We start from the raw sequence: 7028 nt of genomic DNA, 5'->3' as shown, positions 1-7028 counted from the left end.
GGGCTGTTAGAGCTTTGAAGTGTGCGAAGCGCCACGCGGGAAGCATATCGTATATCATTGAGGAGTTTTATTTAATACATAATACGTGCTCTGATTGGGTAGTTTCTCAGCCATCCGCCAATAGTGTCCCTTGTATGAAATCAACTGGGCAAACAAACTGAGGAAGCATGTGCCATGAATTAAAAGACCCACTGTCCGCAGAAATCCGCGAACCAGCGAAAAATCCGTGATATATATTTAGATATGCTTACATTTAAAATCCGCGATGGATTGAAGCCGCCAAAGTCGAAGTTTGATATAGCGAGGGATCACTGTATATATACAGGGGGAGTCAAGCTAAAGTTTGATAATATAATTTATTAGAAAATGGAACAAACCTTCACAAAACTGATAATGTCATTTCTCAATGTAGTCTCCACCCTTCTCAATGCACTTACGCCACCAGCCTGGAAGTGCCTGGATTCCACCAGAATAAATTTTTATCAAATTTTATCATCTGCTCTTGTCTAGTTGTGTTCTGGGTTGTGGTTCTACTCAAGAGCAACTATATATTTATCGTATACCTTTCTTTCTGCACATGCTGTAACATGCTTGGGCGCAGAGCAATATTATACCTTAGAAGAGTTTGTACATATCTTTTTAGGGTCTATTAAGTAATATTTTTAAAAAATTAAGAGCTTTTGCTGTTCAGGAAATATCTTAATTTTATCATGGTATTAATTGTAGGATAAAATCTATTTGAGTTTGAGTGTTATATGTTTTGTTTTTTTTCATGAGAAGAGAGCCGACTAAAAATCCATTCATGAGTCAGTGTGCTGAATATATCTTTATTTTAAAAACAGTGGTCGAATGTCCATGTTCATCTGCCCTAACTCATAACTATCACACTATACAGGAGAGAAAATAATGACAGAGATTTCATATTTTCATGTGGCCATTATTGTTTTAATTTTGTATAAAGTATGTGTATTATGCGTCAAACACTCTTATACTTTTCTAATTTTAAATTATTCATTTTTCATAATTCCTTGATTTTGAATGTGTTGATTTCCTAATATAGCACTACTTAAAGAGATTAACAATGCAAACAAATTATTCTTTTAAATTATGTAAGAATTTATAAGAGTGATGAATTAACAGAAAAATAATTTCTTATTATGAAAGAATTTCAATAAATGTCAAGTTTCAGAAATAATTATTATGTTTTGTTAACTCTTATAGAAATTTAATAAGTGTAATTTCAAAATGCATAAAATGATGTAAATTATATTTTACTTTATTTTCTGAACATAATAGGATCATTAAAAATAAATTACTTTTTTATATATTATGGTTTAACATTACATTTGTACTCATTACAGATGTTATAATGTATTATAACATTTGTTTTCATTTTACATAAAAAATTGTTTTTTGTTTCGTGTTCTCATTCTCCTTTGCTCTTATTTAAATGTAAGAAGATATTTTTTCACAGATTTGCTTGTTTTTCATCAGTTTTTAAACATTGTTTATCTTTTAATTACATATATTCATTTTATTGTATATTTATTATATAAATGTTTGCCACAACAAGCTTTGGTTCTCCCCAATCCTCAGCAGAAATGAGGAATGTATGGATGATGAAGGTTATTTTTTCTTTTTAGTTTTTGTTTGGTTTCGTCTTTTCGATTACTCTGTGGTCAAATGAAAGTCATTTTCAAGTTTCTTTTATCTTCTTTATTTTTTGAATGTTGTCACATTTTAATGGACTACATACATTTTATTCTTTGAATGCGGCTTGTCCATACCTAGCAGTCATACAATCATTGAACAGTGTTATAAAAATATTCATGTGATGTGAAGATGTCAATTTTTCCAATCTAGTTCAATCATTACTTTTCATCCGAAATGTTATATAGTGTGGCAGATGGCTGGGACCCATGCCTGGTCGGGACGCCCCTTTAAAACTGGATCCGGGGGACCTGTCATGGGATGCACACTACGTCTCCCGGAACACTTGTTGGCAGCCCCCCGGGTTACATCGGGGGCCAATAGTTTGGAACACCGGAGCTCATTCCTGTTGGGCTCCATGGCCACTGCCAGAAGGAGCTGCACGGCCTAATGAGCCTATCTGAGCGGAAACGCAACCACACCCGGAGGTGCAGCCAGAAGTAGGTCAACGAGCACCTGCAGCACTTCCAGGTGGGCTATAAAAGAGGCCGACAGTCACCACTACCGACACCAGAGTTGGGAGGAGGAGGACAAAGCTGCCTGGGAAGAGTAGTGGAGGACAAAGAGTGTGGTTTGGGGTGATTTACTTTGTGTGTTGTTTTTGGGACTGTGTTAGGGCTGAGGGAAACGGGGAAGATGTAGCCCCCAGCTGAAGAAAATTAAAAGTTCCTTTTGTTTATTTTATATAGGGTCGACGCCTATATAGCCGTGTGTAAAACCGTGTGTAAGCCAACTTCCATACTTAAACTTAACGTTTGTAAGTACGGTGTTGGGCTTCTTACATATATTGGAAGTCGCAGAAATAGTGAGAAGGCGTTTCCCCTATCTATATATACAGTTTAGGGGGTACATCCGTTTCCCCCCCTTGGGTGTTGCAGTAGGGCATGAAACACTGCAAGGAATGAGCACACGAAATTTCAGCTTCCCACCTATATGGAAAGTGGGAGAATTAGTGATGAGTCAGTGAGGGCTTTGCCTTTTATATGAATAGATTTCTTATTATTAATGTAAAATATTCTCCTCCTTCTAGGTCATCCCACCATTACCTAATTCTATCATCTGACCGAAACTGGCCATCATTACTTTGTACCCTGTGCAGGTGCCTGGAACTTATTTACTGATCATTTCTCACCATTAGAGTCAAGGCTAGGAGGACCCATATATAAGGTAAAGTTTTCTTAAGTTTTCTTATTATGCACTGTCCTGTGTTATAGTGGATCTGTGGCTCAGAAAGAATGGCCAGTTTTAAAATAAATAATTGTGGTTTAAAGAGGGGGCTTGGCTGTGTGGCCGGAGCGGTTCTTTGACACGATGTGGTGTGGGCGTTTCCTCGCTTAAGTGCACAGGTGAGGAATCGTCTGTATCTGTAATTGATGCTGGGAGCTATTAATTGCCGCACCTGTGCCATGTCCCCATTATATATAGTGGGAGCACGAGTGCGGAGGGGAGAGATTAAAGAAAGGAAGAAAAGAACGGAGGTTAATGGAGAAGAAGGCAAGAAGTGAAGGAGCCAGTGTGAGCGAGCGAGAACAGGCTCGTTGTAATAACCACAGGCAGCTGGGAGAAGTGTGCCCTAGTGGACACCCATGGACAGATGGATTGGGTCACTCCTGTTGAGTTTTACAGAAGTGACCACGTTCGAGGACGGCTTGCCGCAGAAGGCAGCGGGAGTCGGAGGCCTGGGAGGTGGAAGCCCTAGTGGGAGCGCCCTGGTCACTGGGGGAGCCTGAGACTCGGTCTGGAGGAGCTGAATGAAGCCAGGGATCAACAAGCTACCAGACCAACAGAAGAAGGTCAGCTGCAGGTTGGGCAACTCTCTTGGTGCAGGGCCCGGATGGGAGGCCACCAGTTAAAGAAGGCACCGGGAACTACTTCCTGCCCTTGTTTTTAACCTCATTTTTAATGGAATTATTTATTGGAATTATTTTAACCTCCACTTTGGACCACTTGTTTTTAATGGATTATTTATTTATGGACATTTGATTGCACTGCACCATTTGAACACTTTGGATTTGTTTTGTTGGTTTTAAATAAAACCACTGTTTGCACTTTGCACCTTTCCCCTTGCTTTCGTTTGGTGTCCTAATTGTCCAGCTCATCCTGTTACATTACCAATGGTGTCGGGTTCAAGAGCACCCAAAGAGGAAGTGGGAGCATGGAGCAGACCCCCATCGTCACATGTCCTTGACTTATCATGCTACTATCCGAACAAGCAGGCAAATGAGCCTATAATAATTAACTCTTACATAACCTAAAGCTGGCTAATACAACACGTTTGCTTTACCTTGATTGAGGATAGATTAATACATAAGTTTAAATTCTCTATACAAGCAGCTTATCCAAAACTAATACATTCTAATCAAAGCCAGAGGTTAAACAATTAGGCTAATTCCACACACTCTGTATAAAACAGCTAAAAATTTCCATATTCTAAATTCTCAATATTTTAAGGCTCTGGCTGCCCACCACCCTGAATAAAGAACTGGTTTTGAAATTGATGCAATATATTGATTAAAAAAACTCTTTATACTAAGAACAAAGTGACATATCGATAACTGCTTTAAAATTTGATCAACTTTAAAACTTGATCTTTAACTCGTTTTATAAAATGGATCACCATGTTTTTCTTTAAGCATATTTTAAGCCCAATCTGATAACTGTGCTAAATAGACAAGATGCAAGATACGTACTTTATCCATATTGATATACTCAAAAAGGCAAATGGTACTTTATCTTGCATTTCCTTATATTTTCAAGCTAAAATACATTCAATAACTGCTCAGGATTAAATGGAAAGTTAAACATATGCTGTATGTGGGTAATTTTGCTCACATTAGGACTGACTATTTTTTTCATATTCAGAAATGGAACAAAAATTTGTCATCAATATAGTGCTGTTGTATTTAACAATGTTGTAGTAATGATTGATAGCATTATTTTAATATATCTGTGACATTTTATTTTTATATTTTTATTGTGTTTAAATAAATTATGTTATCTTTGTAGTTTGACTTGTGCTTTTGATACATTATCTTACAAATAATGAATCTAAGGAAATTAGGAAATAAAACACAAGATAGTTAAACAAAGAAAGCTCTTTTCTTACTGATGAACAGGAATGATAAGTTAAATGCCGTGTTCCACTTGAACTAGGGAGGTGGAATTTCCCAGGTCCTATTTGGAATTTTCAACTGGAATGCCCCCACAATTTATATTTCCTCTCAGAAAACCAGGACTGTTTTGTCTTAGTATGCTCAACTTCAGATTATTACATCAATTCAAAATGGTGATGTACACCACAAGCTTTAGTGAAAACAAATAGTATTTTACTGCGTATTAGCGCTTCTGTCTGTTTGTGTCTCATTAAATCAGTCATACACACAATACTGTCCAATCTCTATCTGTGGATGTGTTGCTATGTTTGTGTTGCATTGTTCAGTTGTTGTCCGTATGCCGAAAGCTCAAGAACAACAAAGTTTTTCCCGGAAGTGTCCATATTGTTTTTCTAACGGTTTTATTGGAGAGCAGTCAACTCGGGTGTGACGTCATTTCCAGCTCTGACATCTGACTTCCAAGGTAAATGAAACGCAGCATTTGCCTGCCTCTTTTGATACAGTACCTATTCCCAAAAAATACAGTGTCTATTATATAAAAGGTGCTATTAAAATAGCAAAAGAAAAAGGAGATTAAGGATTAATATTTTTAAACCCAAAAACATGCTGTATTATACACTATTTCCTTCATAATATTTCATGTAAAAGCATTTTATTCTGTATAAAAAAAGGTATTTTATCCTAAGACTCAGGTTACTACAGATTGATAAACTATGAAGCTTGCCAAGGTTTTACATCTTGAATGATCAAACTGAAAATTTAAATTTATGTCTTCAGAAAAGTGTTTTTAAAAAGAAAGTGTCTAACATTTCATAATACAGTGTACAATTAAAATTGTCATAGGGATCATTAATTGAAAAATGTAAAACTCTTGGAGCGCATTTTACCACAATTAGAAGTAACTCTGTAGCAGAGAAAGTTTCTTACCAAATCAGAGAGCATATACTTAATAATTATCAGTAACCTTTCAAGTTTGCCCATACTTTCAAACTGAAGTACTATGAGGAAATAATAGCAATATTAAAAAAATATTATACAACATTCTATCCTTTAGTGCAGTTAGAATTGATTCTCTGGAAATGAATGTGTGGAGATCTATCTGTAAATGAAGAAAAACATTTTAACCAATAGACCTTCTCTAAGTAATATACACACTATCAGGCTGTAATGCTTGGATTATAAATGTCTACAGGTTCTTAAAAAATGAAGTTACTGTACAAAAACGAGGCATTCATTTATTTATTACAATTGAGAAATTGTATTTTTTTCTTTATGCATATTGTTTGGGTGGCCTGTACACTGGCACTGTGAGTGCTGTGCAGAGTGGAGGCAGGACCTCTGCACTTTTCCCAGGTTTTTCTGGGGTTTGTCAGCAGTGTGTTGTTGCTCCTACTCCGTTCAAAGCTTTTATGGACTGGGTGTTGGGCAAGGTCATGGGGTCCAGCGACTGTTGGGCATCTGTTGGTGAAGAAAGGTTCATGGATCTTGACTTTGCTGACGATGCAGTGATCTTCGTGGAGTCAATGAGGCTCTGATCGGGGTGCTCAATAGACTGAGCGAGGAGTCTGAGTGTCTGGGCTTGCGAGTGTCCTGGATAAAAACCAAGATCCAGGCCTTTAATGACCTCTTGGGCACAGCCATCAGCAGTGTGTCTGTTTGCGGAGAGAGTGTCGACTTTGTTAAGAGGTTTACTTACCTTGGCAGTGACATTCATGTTTCTGGTGACTCTTCCTATGAAGTCAGTAGACGGATTAGGAGAGAATGGGGAGTCATGAGGTCGCTGGAAAGGGGTGTGTAGCGCTCCCGATATCTATGCAAAAAGACGAGGGTCCAAGTCTATAGAGTCCTGGTGCTTCCTGTCTTGCTATATGGTTGCGAGACATGGACGCTATCCAGTGACCTGAGATGAAGACTGGACTCCTTGGTACTGTGTCTGTCCGAAAAATCTATGGGTACAGTTGGTTTGACTTTGTGTTGAATAAGCGGTTGCTCATGGAGTCCTGAATGAGGCACATTACCTGCATTGTGAGGGAGTGTCAGTTACGGCACTACAGCCATGTGGCTCATTTCCCTGAGGGTGACCTGGCTCGTAAGATCCTCATTGTTGGGGACCCGAGTGATTGGACCAGGCCAAGGGGTCACCCACGTAACACCTGGCTGTGGCAGATAGAGGGTCATTTCCGGAGGGTCTGCAGAATGACAAGA

The 7028-nt window shown here is 38.2% G+C and overlaps 1 long non-coding RNA gene across 1 annotated transcript; it reads left to right on the top strand.

The window, feature by feature from the left end:
* Window positions 1-2229: 2229 nt before the first annotated feature.
* LOC120529975 lies at window positions 2230-3646 on the top strand. Its single transcript, XR_005633837.1, has 3 exons — window positions 2230-2288; window positions 2741-2877; window positions 3136-3646. It is a non-coding gene; the product is annotated as an uncharacterized LOC120529975 (long non-coding RNA).
* Window positions 3647-7028: the final 3382 nt, after the last annotated feature.

The sequence above is a fragment of the Polypterus senegalus genome, chromosome 5 (assembly GCF_016835505.1).
Source record: "Polypterus senegalus isolate Bchr_013 chromosome 5, ASM1683550v1, whole genome shotgun sequence".
Lineage (NCBI taxonomy): Eukaryota > Metazoa > Chordata > Cladistia > Polypteriformes > Polypteridae > Polypterus > Polypterus senegalus.
The sequence above is the reverse complement of the archived record's forward strand: the minus strand, read 5'-3'. Positions and strand labels throughout refer to the sequence as shown.